General features: G+C 41.4%; 1 protein-coding gene and 1 non-coding gene across 2 annotated transcripts in view; both read right to left on the reverse strand.

The window, feature by feature from the left end:
• LOC126285424 (uncharacterized) overlaps positions 1-12,536 on the reverse strand; it is a 1,121,207-nt gene that overhangs the window by 925,490 nt on the left and 183,181 nt on the right. The gene's annotated exons all lie outside the window — the stretch shown is intronic.
• Trnak-uuu (transfer RNA lysine (anticodon UUU)) lies at positions 8,353-8,425 on the reverse strand. The gene has a single exon. It is a non-coding gene; the product is annotated as a tRNA-Lys (tRNA).

The raw sequence follows: 12,536 nt of genomic DNA on the forward strand, positions 1-12,536 counted from the left end.
CAAGCAAGAAAAGCACAGAACTTCACACTCCAGACAAAAGCCTCAGGGAAAGATTCCTTAACCCTTGTATCTGCACTGGTGTCGAAAATTAAAGTAACAAATGTAAATTTTGCAACGTTGCGTTCATTTTGCCACAAAACAGTGTCAACAGGTAATAGCAAAGTAGAGACAATGAGTACAGAACGTAAACAGCTGCAACATGCATAGCAGTAGACGAATATGTTCTCTATTTGTTTTTTTTTTTTTTTTTTTTTTTTTTTTTTTTTTTTTTTTTCTCTCTCTCTCTTCAGCTTAACAGATTTGCACACACATTCCGACAACTGGTTATGGGATGTCACCAACGTGTAAGACGGCTATAATTTCCCACCTACCAACCACTCGTCTATATACCTTGCTGTGATTTACAACCGGATTTAGGTATCATTTGGTAGCTTGTACATCGTAAATATAAATATTTAAAGAAGACTGACATTGTCACATACACCTTCTAAATAGTTGTTAACGCTTATTGCATGAAAGGTGACGGAGTGTCTTTATTATCAAAACGGCGTAATGAATAATTGCATATACTAGTAGAGGTTGGAACGCCAGTGGAAATGAAACGGCAGGCGTAACTGGGTGGAAAAGCACGCACAGGTGCGTTGGTCCTGCTTGACACAGGAAGTAGCCAAGACAGAGGGTCTGGGCACTTGAGCGCTGAAGCACAATACAGCGGCGGCCGGACGGTGTTGTAGCGGAACCGGAAGGATAAACGGATAATACTTCGGAAACTCTGAAAATCTTGGACACAGCAGGGAGGAACGAGGAAGTGTTACCTCGGAAATCACACTGGCTGGGTTATTTCCGAGGATTTTTACTCTGATAAGCGCACTGTTGTATGATTATAGGTATTTCCTCGCAAACTTGCCGCGTTGGACGACAAAAGACAAAAATATGGTTGGTCGGCGTTCGGAAGAATCTGTAGAGGGGGAAAATATTCCGTGGTTTCAAGAATATGATTCGCCTTCTGAGTTATGAGGGAGGGAAGCCGAGCTTTATTGGGAAGCTAGCGGTGGAGAGAAGTAGTCTTCCGTTTTGAGCGTCGGAGTTTGACGGTCGCACAGTATCAGCTTTTTTTTGGTACAGACTGACTTGCTGTCTTTGCTCTCAGGAGATTTTATAGTTAGAACGGTTAGGCACTGTACTGTAGCGAACTTATGCAATTCTGAACTTCGCCTCCGGGTAGGTAGTCGTCGTTGAGTACGCAGCGTTCAGTGATTGAGAACACTTCTTCTGTCTATACTCACGGAGAGACGGTAACTGAATTCCGTCCTTGTGGCTGGGAATTCGCGTTTCTTGTCTGTAGAACACAGAAGACAGTATTAGGTTATAATAGTCGGAGGACAGCCTTTTGCAGTCCTAGTGTTTGAAAGAGTTTTACTTTGTGGCTGGGGTCCTTCCATCGTCACAGATGTGTACGAGAACCATCACCCCGACGAACCGGACGCAGTACATACGGTGATATTGTTAACTGCTTCTGCATATTAGGGCTATAAAGCTAAACAGCTGTGATCACCTAAATTTTATTTCCACTGAGGTTTCACACCACTGTAGATCACCTTTGAAAGTGGTGTCTTCTAGTGTTTGGTACGTAGATGATGTCAGTCATCTCGCGTTATTTATATTAGATCGCGTAGGCATAAAAAGGGGCAGATTTGTGCAACTGATCAATCGTATTAGTTAGGAAATTCATTTGTATCTCTTTATGTCCATTGGACATTGATATAAAAGCATTTGTGATATAAAGGGGTTTTAACCTACATTAAATGTATAAGCGAAAAGAGCATTTATCATTTGGTAGTTACTAATTCCTTTATTCATTCATTTATGTTTACGTTGTAATTGATATGTTAAAGAGCAAGAAGGAGATAATCACCATTAAGAGATCCTATGATCTGCTTCAGGGGGTAGTCGAACAGGGCCAAATCGTTTTCACGCCGGCCGAGGTGGCCGATTGGTTCTAGGCGCTACAGTCTGGAACCGCGCGACCGCTACGGTCGCAGGTTCCAATCCTGCCACGGGCACGGATGTGTGTGATGTCCTTAGGTTAGTTAGGTTTAAGTAGTTCTAAGTTCTAGGGGACTGATGACCTCAGAAGTTAAGTCCCGTAGTGCTCAGAGCCGTTTTTTCATTTTCGCGTTCAGTATTCCGTTGCGAACATTCATTTTACAACTGCCAGGAGCAGCATATTGGAACCTCTGTCAGCAATTCAGGCCTGACAACGACAGAGCATGCTGTGGTTCAAATGGCTCTGAGCACTATGCGAATTAACTTCTCAGGTCATCAGTCGCCTAGAACTTAGAACTAATTAAACCAACTAACCTAAGGACATCACACACATCCATGCCCGAGGCAGGATTCGAACCTGCGACCATAGCAGTCGCGCGGTTCCGGACTGCGCGCCTAGAACCGCTAGACCACCGCGGCCGGCAGAGCATGCTGTGCTTAACGTCATCAATGTCATTTGAGGCAATAGCGGCCAGTCTTCCTTCGGAGCTGCTCGCAAGTCTTGGAGAGCGATTTGTGTGGATGCTGACGTGATGGAGCCCGTCTGCCTAGTGTATCCCAGACATGCTGTGTGGGATTCAAATCGGAAGAGCGAGCAGGACATACCATGCGTGAAGTATCTTCCGTTTCCAGAAACAGATGGCCCACCCGAGCTCTAACAGGTCTCAGTCAGTAGCTCCTCAATTGGCCTGACAAGGGCTGAGTGCACTCCGCTTGCGAACTGCACTTGGCAGACCCGAACGGTGACCCATGCAAGTTCTAACCAAGCCCAACAGCGCTTAACTTCTGTGCACTAACGGGAACCGGTGTTACCACTGCGCCAAGGCCCTTGGCATGTATGTGGATTAACAAATTCCTCTTTTTTTACAAACATTTTCTTGCTAGAACAAGTTTCCATTTTATATCCTCTATACAATGGCAATACTTTTCGTATTATGTCCTTACCTAATTCTCTCAATTTCGCCTGATTTACTTCGACTACAATGCATTAACTTTATTTTGCCTTTGTTGAAATCATCTTATGCTCTCCAGACACCATTCACTCCTGAGTTTGTTCACGTACTGCCTGTTGCCTTCCGTCTGGAATCCTTAGACAGACGTTTGTTTAACGATCTTCCCGACGTTTCGCCAGCAAGAATGGCTGGCTCTGTTAAAGGGTCAGCCTTCGTTGTTAGTGGCGGTCCGCCGAAGATTCTGAGACGGAAGTCAACACGAAATACGCGCCACCCATTCCACTCAGCTGTCATTTTACACGAAAAACGGACAAAATGTTAAGCATTTTCTAAAACGAAGCGCGAGGAAACTAAAAATCGTACTAGTAGCAGTAAATATTATTTTATAATAAACTAAACTCCTGTTTTTTAAATTCGCAACCATTTCATAATGGGTAGAATAAATCCTCTACGCCACTGGGCCCAGAGAAAGGCAGAAACTGTGCTGCGTGCAGCCACTAGCTGGTGTCCGGCGCAGTGAACGAGGAGCGCGTGGTCAGAGGATAGGACGGTGACGTCATATCCACTTCCGACGGAAGTCTCCCCAGGTGCAAACATCCCTCCCGGGCCTGTCCTTGGGGAGCGCGAGGGTCGACAGCGTGACTCATACAGGAAGGAGGCGCCAACCGCCGATGCACTCCCTCTGAGCCGGTTTGGCCAACCGCCGAGATCGGAACGTACGCCCCTGCTCTGTCCGTTCCCTTAATCTTTTCCGTACCATACAGCGGACAGAAAGCAGTACGTTAAACGAAAATGCGTCACAGCAGTGTAATAGGACAGGTAAGTTACTCAGTAAACGTAAACCGATGCATCAGTTACGATCAGAAACACCCTTAGACTGTTCGATGAAAACGCTGCGGTGAAGTATCATCGTTGGATGATTACAAGAAAATGCCGCATGGCTGATGCGGTGTTTACACTTGATGCACTGAGCGAGAGCTAAATTAGGGTAAGTGCGAGATAATCTCTACAGTAGAAAGAAACAGATACGGTCCCAATATGAGAATTATCGTGAGGAAAGAAAGCCAGGCTCGCGACCCACATTGAATTATTATAGAGGTAGGGGTGTAAATGTAGAATCGTGTGGTTAATGTGGAAACGGCTAGTATCTGGCCTACAGAGTGCTGCGCTGTAGCGGGGCAGCCAGAAATTGTTGCAATAGTTCCTATTAGTTACGTTGGAGGGTTAGAAGTCAGCTGAGCAACAGACACCGTGACAGTGATGCAATTTACGTTCGCGCTTTTTCTAAACCGTTTTCGAGGTAACTTGTGGTATTATATTTATCTACATACTTTCTAGTTATCTTTCTTTACGTCTGATAGCTTATAAAGGGAGGTGCATATAAGATTTTAGCTGTCCTTTGTCAAACTTAAACACATAGTTGCTTAATGTAATCTACCGGAATTTAAAATGGCCATTGTGTAATGTGGAGGCATACATACGATGGCATTGTGGAAACGTTTCCACAGTACCAACATCACATACATTACTTCTAATACGGTTTGCGTCTGTTTCTAGACGCCACGAAACCTAACTGATCGGAAACCAAGGGCTATTGTGAAGAAGTGGGATGCTGAAAACATGATTAAGGCTACAGTAGCCTCAAGGGAAAGCAGGTGGGGTTAAGAAAAGCAGTGAAAGCTTGCAGTTTACCTCAGACGACACTTCAAAGGTTTGTGCATAGTGATATGTCACTTGAAGAATGTGTTTCTTTGAGACTTGGGCGTAAGTCTGTACTACCTGATGCTTTCAGAAACAGTTGGTACAGTATCTCATTGAAATGGATAAAGCAGAAGGTCAACATCGTTGTCAAATACCTCATCAAATACGTGTGTGTCTCCACAAGATATCATGCCACTCCCGCCTCTAAAAAGGACCGTTTCCAACAGAGGTCGTAAGCCAGATTCAGCAGTTGTTTTGACATCTTCGCCTTATAAAACACGCCTTGAAGACTCCTTACTGAAGAGTAAACAGAAGCTTCCTAAGGCACCTGCCAAAAGCAAGAAAAAACGTGAAGCTCCTCCTAGAAAACCATGCAAAACACGGCTTAAGTTATCTGAGGATTCAGGTGAAGAGCCCGATGCACCAATTATGTCTTCAGGCGAGTCACATTTGGATCTCGCCGTTGGGGAAGAAAAACCTACCGAAGAAGATGAAATTTGTATTTTTTGGGGAGGCGCATTTTTCAAAGACATACGGGGAGAATTGTGGATTACGTGTGAAGTGTGTAAGGAGTGGAGTCACTCTTTGTGTGCCGGGAATGAAGGAGATATTTACATATTCGATTTATTTTCCACTGTTTCAGTTGCTCTTCTACGCCAGGGATGTCTATTTTTATGTCCTCCATACGGGAGTCTGTGGGGCAGTCGTACGACTCTACGTTCTTTGCAAGTGAACCTCGCTTATGAAGCATTTTTCTGATACAGTTGCGTTTAAAAATATTTTGTGTAATTTAAATTTAATATAAAATAAAATAGTTTCTAACATTTTCAATGGTTTTCGTTTGAAGTAGTCAGTTTCTCACAATTTTAAGGCGTTTCCACATTACCCGCACTTCTTGAAAAATTAATGAGTTGTTGTGCACGCAGAAATTTTATTTAAAATTTTTAACATATTTAGTTTTTGTGTTTCATAATATTACATTCATTGCTACAACATTATAAATTAGCTTCGGCTAATTTTTGAAGCTGAAAGAGAAGTAAACATTTCTTTTATACAGCAAAAACAAACTGGGTTTCCACCTCTACACCCCTACCTCTATCTTTTTTCTACAGTCTTCAATCGAACTTCGAATGAGGCTGGTTACCGTTGTGGAAAAAGAGCGACAGTAAACAGAAATAAGAAGAAAGCGAAATTCGTTATTCGTTGGTGGCTTGGAGTAGTTCTTCTACTACATACAGTGCCTCCGCTGCAGTCGAAAAATCAGTCACACATTTGGAAACGACAGTAACGTCTGTGTGTTCATTTTCGTAAACGCCGTTTCTCGTGATCGGCGATTTGAAGTTGCGGCAGAACAACGTGCTAATATAAAGTTCCGCTTCCTGTTAGGCAACCCGTCACTTGGTCCATACAGCAAGCAAGAATTGAGACAATGGAAGACGGTGTATCATGGCGATCGAAGTAAAAGAATACTCGTGAGAACCAAAGTGACAGCAATGCTGGCTGGCTTGTTAATTCGATATAAATCTGCTCCTGAATGTTTCATCATTATTCAGCGTTACTAGCTTCAGAAGAAATATTGAATTTAATAGATGAAAGGAGAAAATACCAAAAAGCAATAAATGAAGTAGGCAAAAGGGAATACAAACGTCTCAAAAATGACATCGACGGGAAGTGCAAAATGGCTAAGCAGGGATGGCTGAAAGTATTTGTATGGAGTGTAGCCATGTACGGAAGTGAAACATGGACGATAACTAGTTTGAACAAGAATGGAATAGAAGCTTTTGAAATATGGTGCTACAGAAGAATATTGAAGATTAGATGGGTAGATCACATAACTAATGAGGAGATATTGAAAAGAATTGGAGAGAAGAGGAGTTTGTGGCACAACTTGACAAGAAGAAGGGATCGGTTGGTAGGACATGTTCTGAGGCATCGAGGGATCACCAATTTATTATTGGAGGGCAGAGTGGAGGGTAAAAATCGTAGAGGGAGACCAAGAGATGAATACACTAAGCAGATTCAGAAGGATGTAGGTTGCAGTAGGTACTGGGAGATGAAGAAGCTTGCACAGGATAGAGTAGCATGGAGAGCTGCATCAAACCAGTCTCGGGACTGAAGACCACAACAACAACAGCTTCAGCTTCTAGAACCTTTTTGTTCGTCATTGCGAGAAGTACGGCCTCTATTCCAGCGCCCACATCAGTTGCTCTAGCACCGCAACGTTAGCGGTCGCACAGTTTTGAGTGACACATTGCTTCGGCCATAAATAAAATGACGACGGTTTCGTATGCACCCATCTCACCGCATCTGAACCCAGTGACTTTTTCTGCGCTTCAGAATGAACAGGGATACAAAACGGGTGCGTTTTAGGTCACAGAGCAGGAGAGACACAAATTCTGGAGGCACTACGGTGGTAGGTTTGGATGATTTGAAAAGCCTTTTCCACCGACCGAGTTAAATTCATTAATCCAGAAAACGATGTTTTGGTGATGCAACTTCGTGAATATTTTGCCAAGTACCTAAGGATAAATGAATAATTGTCGTTACTCTTTGCTCTTCCCTTGTTCTTTGAAGTCACTTATTTACTTTGAGAGCCGGAGACTTTTGCTAGGCATTTTCTTTTTTGACACTTTTTTTGCCTTCGCTAAACTGTGATCCAGTTAGCCAGTCCTCCACGCTTTCACTCCAAGCGATGGAATGACTCGTTATTTGTCATATAATTAAGTTCTAACCGATGGGGAAGTCGGTATGATGCTGTTAGAGCCCATGAAGTGAAGCCTTAAAAAAAAGACGTCCAGTGGATTTTATGAAATTATTTATACTATTCGAAGCGTGTTATTTTGAATGTGATGCTGGCGTCATATAATCTGCTGATGTACTGTGTGAGGAATGCTAGCGGTTTTTTGGCTATAGTAACTTTCAGTATAGGAATGGAATTTAATTACGAACACATATGTTCGCTAGACATATGGAGTCAGTCAAAAATCAATGTCAAAATAATGACTAACGTGCATCCTACATTTACACTTCATGAAGGCATGTAGTACCGGACAGGAATTAACACCGCTCCTCCTATATTTTGAATCATTCGTGAAAAAAAAGGATTACGCCTTCACTCTACTTCCATTCTTGATTTACAATACCTCACAGTGCTTTACAGCATCTAGTGTTTTGATTAGAAACTAAAATCTATGGTGCATAGATATCATGATCATATATTTCATAGAGACACTACTACAAAGAATATGTTAACTAACATTAAACTATCTGAAAAGAGTAACTACAGCAGTGTTAGCTAACGTATGTAAGAACCTTATATACGTATAATTATATAGGGAATGTAGTGACGAACACATGTATATACAACAGTAGATATGTTGCTAACGTGTACCTGTACCATGTGATATGTGAAACTCGTCGTGGCTTGAATTTAATAAGCTTAGCTATAAAAAAACAATAACTTCATTTCATCATATTCGTACCACAAAGTTTGTGAGAAACGAAGACTTGGGTCATCCAGCAATTAATTGTACTTCTAAAAACTGAATGAGCTTGGTAGATTTATTTCTGAGTACTGTACATGCAACAGAATAAGTGGTACAACATATGTAAACATGTGCACGGGAGCAGAGTATAATTTACTTAAAATTTTCGCCCGAACAGGGACTTGAACCCTGGACCCTTAGGTTAAAAGCCTAATGCTCTACCGACTGAGCTATCCGGGCTCCGTACGGCATTTATCTATATACCGGTTCTGCCTGTTGAACTAGTGACTGAACGTGGACTGAGTGACGTAACACGCAGCTTTCAGCCTCGTGTTTGACGTTATGAGGCTGCGGGCGTTCACAATAAAGGTAGCCGGTAGGCGACTCCGTTGTTCGGAGAAACATGGAGCGGTAGCTAGAGTCTTCTTCCGTGGACTTCAGTGTGGTTTCTACACTACATAAGCACAAGAAAAAAGGAAAAAGTGACAGTCACTGAGTCGAAGTAAATGATGTATCCACAACTACGAGTTAAGTGGAAAAGTCCATTTGGCAGTGAGGAAGCGATGGCGGATTAGAGCAACAGGGGTTGATAATACGGAACAAAGTAATTACGGAGTGTCGGCGTGCACCCACAATGTAGCGAGGTGAACATCGAATCTCGACACGTGGAAACAGTATTTCTTCGGACAGGAATCAAGAGGAGAAACGACTGTAGGATTTCATTTCATCCTAATATTATCTTGATGATAAAGTAGCCTGTGTATTGCACTTTAAGTACAAAATACTTAATGTATTCGGGTACCTAACATTCCTAATAAAGCAGTAAATTTCGGCAAAACAATGTTTTTAAAAGAAAATGAAAAATGTCAAATAGAAGGGGAACTGAAGCAGATTGTAATATAAGAGAAAAAAGAGAGAGAGAGAGAGAGAGAGAGTCGTTAACTGTTCTTAATGTTCGAGTTTCGTCGGCTTTTTCTTCATTGTTGTGTGTTAACCCCCGGCGTGTTGAGCTGCCACAGGAAGCGAGCTGTCACGGTTCATATCCTGGTTCCTCCAGTCTACTACCTCTGTTCCTCTGTCCCCTGGTGAGGCTATGAGGGGAACGGCTGCCAGGGTCTTCCTGACGATAATCTCTCCCCTGCTTGCTCCATATCGGCCATGTACGCAGTTGACATTCTATCCGTCAGTACAATCCACCGTGCCACGGATCACCATCACCACCACCAACTTTTATTTCACCGTGCTTGGCTGCAACAGTCTTCGATTTACCTTGGCACTTTAGTATTTATAGTGTAAATATCTACGATGAGCATTTTAATTAAAATGCAATCAAAAAATGACTTTTTTAAATTTTTTTCGCAACCTTAAGCAACTTCTCATCGGGGGCCTGTAGAAGGAGCATTACTGAGGCAGTTTCCTTTAAATATATTTTTCTTTTTATTGCATGTGCCACAGCCTCTAGGATCTCCTCACTTCAGCTCTACGAAATGAACAGTGTCTCTCATCTAATCTCGATTTAAACAGTTCAATCACCACAGATCTTCTTGCTCTTGTCTGTGATATCTCATTAAAATTCTCCCTACTTTTTATTCTGTTGCACCTTTCACACATTCAAAGCTACATGCGGTGCGTTGTGGGATATAACCCTTGGGGCAAAGCGGCACACATTTCTATACACTTGGAAAAGTCAGCACTACGGATCACGCCATATGGAAATACGTAAATCGACAGGGTGTCACTGACCAGGCGAGGCAGATAGGATACAGGAAAAGAATCGTAAGTAGCAGGAAGAATTGAAAGAACGGTTGTGCATACGTCGTTAGTTCACTAAGCAGCCATTGGCGAAGCTACAGTATGTCCCAATTTCCGGCAGAGCAGATGTCCATACATCAAGTATGATAATCTAACCAAGACGTAAGAAAAATCAAGATACCTTCGCAGGATTTGACGACAAAAAAAAGGCAAAAAGCTTTCGACAGTGTAAAATGGTGTAAGATCCAAATTCTCAAAAATTAAGTGTAAGCTTGTGTGGGGTCCATTTGTACTTGGAGCCTAATTTTGTGATATAACTCATGAAAAATGACCTGAAACGATTGTAATATGTAGAAGAGATTGTATTTTTTATACCAATGAACCAAAGATGCTGTCCGAGGGACAGAATCGATTGTAAGTAGGGGCGCGCGGAGACAGTAGCAGTTGTCGTTGCACTTTGTTATAAATAGCTTGTAAGACTTAAAAGCTAGTGGCTAGCTGTGAGAATTTAGTTTTTGGTCTATGGACACAGTACAATACAGTTTTTATAAAATGAAGTGATGAATGGTGTTGTTCGTGCTCACACAGAGGCCTTAAATGTTAGGTCGTAGTTATTTCTATAAATAAGATTATCGAGAATTGAAGTGATACTGATCGTTAACAATATTGACCATTGTCCATGACAATTAGAGAAGAGTAATGAATTCGTACTGTAACTCAAAGTAATGCAATTGGGACAAATCATCGAGGTAATGAAATTTTGTATATTTAGTTTTAAGTATGCAGCAACGCAATGTGAATTTCGCTAATTTTTACAGTACTGACCCTTCACTGTAGCAACCAAGTATTTGCCATCAGATTTAATGTATAGGTTGATTAGGTATATCCGATTTGTAATATTTTGTGTGTTTTGTAGTCCTGATAAAGAGAAGTTAAATTTTGGAATTTATTTTGTCAAACGATGTCATGACTTTTTGTCATGTAACAATCCAAGTCTTTTTAAGTACGACAGTGAGAATTGTAGACCAGTTGAGAAGTTTACAGATTTTGAAGTTGATGTAAAGTATTTCATATCAGATACTGTGAAGGTGAAACTTTATTTTGATAATTTTCAAACTGAAGCATTTGGTCTTAGGATATCCCCTTATTAGTGCCTCATCCTCTTCCATGTCGTGTTTATTTGAATCCAATGAATATTTTCTAAAAGAAATGATTTTTCAGTCAGAATCAGAAAAAATATTAATGTGCCAGAATCAGAAAAATATTAACGTTTGTAACAGCTTCAATGCGGTGAGCACTGCACAGCGCTGAGCCAACATCCAGTATTTTCACTTATCATTTGTGAGGTTATCATTTAGCAACTAATCTACCGACATTATTTGCACGAAGCTATTTTACGGTCGTTCGAAGATTGAATATTTTCTGTGACTACTATGGAGAGAACGGACTACCAAGATTACATCCGTTGCTAAGGAGAATTTACTTCATTGTTTATTTGCAAAGGGAATTTTGACTTTTGTACAGGGCCATAGAAATCGGTTCTCACGAGACTGGGTAAATTTCAGAGGGATTGATTTCATTATAGACATTGCATACTGATTTTCTAGGTTAAGTTGTATAATTTTTTTTCATTACAGTAAAACTGATTAAGCACACCATCTGCTCAACAATACATCACACAGTAAATCTGCATGAAACAAACATTACGCATTTCATATTCATTCACAAACAAAAGCACAAACTTTTTAAAAGAACGTTACAAGCTATACGGAAATATACAATACGTACGTAAACCAAGAGGGAAAATTAGAATGGAAGACTAAGAACGAAGTGCTCGAGTTAGAAAGTTTATAAGATAGGAATGAACTCTTTCGTCCGGCTCTTCAATCCATACACAGAAAAAAACAATCATGGAAATAAAAGAAAGATTCAGAAGTGGGATTAAAGTTTAGGGCGAAAGGATATCAATGATGGGATTGACTGATGACGTTATCCTCAAAGAAAGTGAGGAAGAATTTTACGACTTTGGTGATTGGAAAGAATAGTCTAACGGGTACAGAATAGGAACTGAGAGTAAGCCGAAGAAAGATGAGGAAGTGAAGAATAACTGAAATTAGATTATCTATAAACTCAAAGTTAATATTATGGACCGCGAAATACATGAAGTAAAGGAATTCTGCTACAACGACGGAAGAAAGAAAGGAAGGTATAAGAAGCAGGCTAGCACAGGCAAAGAGGGCATATGCGGCCAAAAGATGTCGACTGGTAACGTTGCGTTCAATGCGAGAAAGAAATTTCCGGGGACATAGTTGCGTGGAAGTGAATGATGGACTGTGGGAAAACTGGAAAAGAAGAGAATCGATGGGTTTCAGATGTGTCGCTCGAGGAGGACGTTGAAAATAGGTGGACTGATAACGATTAGGAGGTTGTCCGCAGAATCGGCGAAGAAAGGATGTAGGAAACACTGATGAGAATAGGGGCATGTGTTGAGACTTAGGAGAATACTCTCCAGTACTAGAGGGAACTGTGGAAGGTAAAAACTGTATGGTCGGACAAAGACTGGAGTATATGTTACGAGTAATTGTAGTCATACCATGCA

The sequence above is a fragment of the Schistocerca gregaria genome, chromosome 8, assembly GCF_023897955.1.
Source record: "Schistocerca gregaria isolate iqSchGreg1 chromosome 8, iqSchGreg1.2, whole genome shotgun sequence".
NCBI classification, from domain to species: Eukaryota; Metazoa; Arthropoda; class Insecta; order Orthoptera; family Acrididae; genus Schistocerca; species Schistocerca gregaria.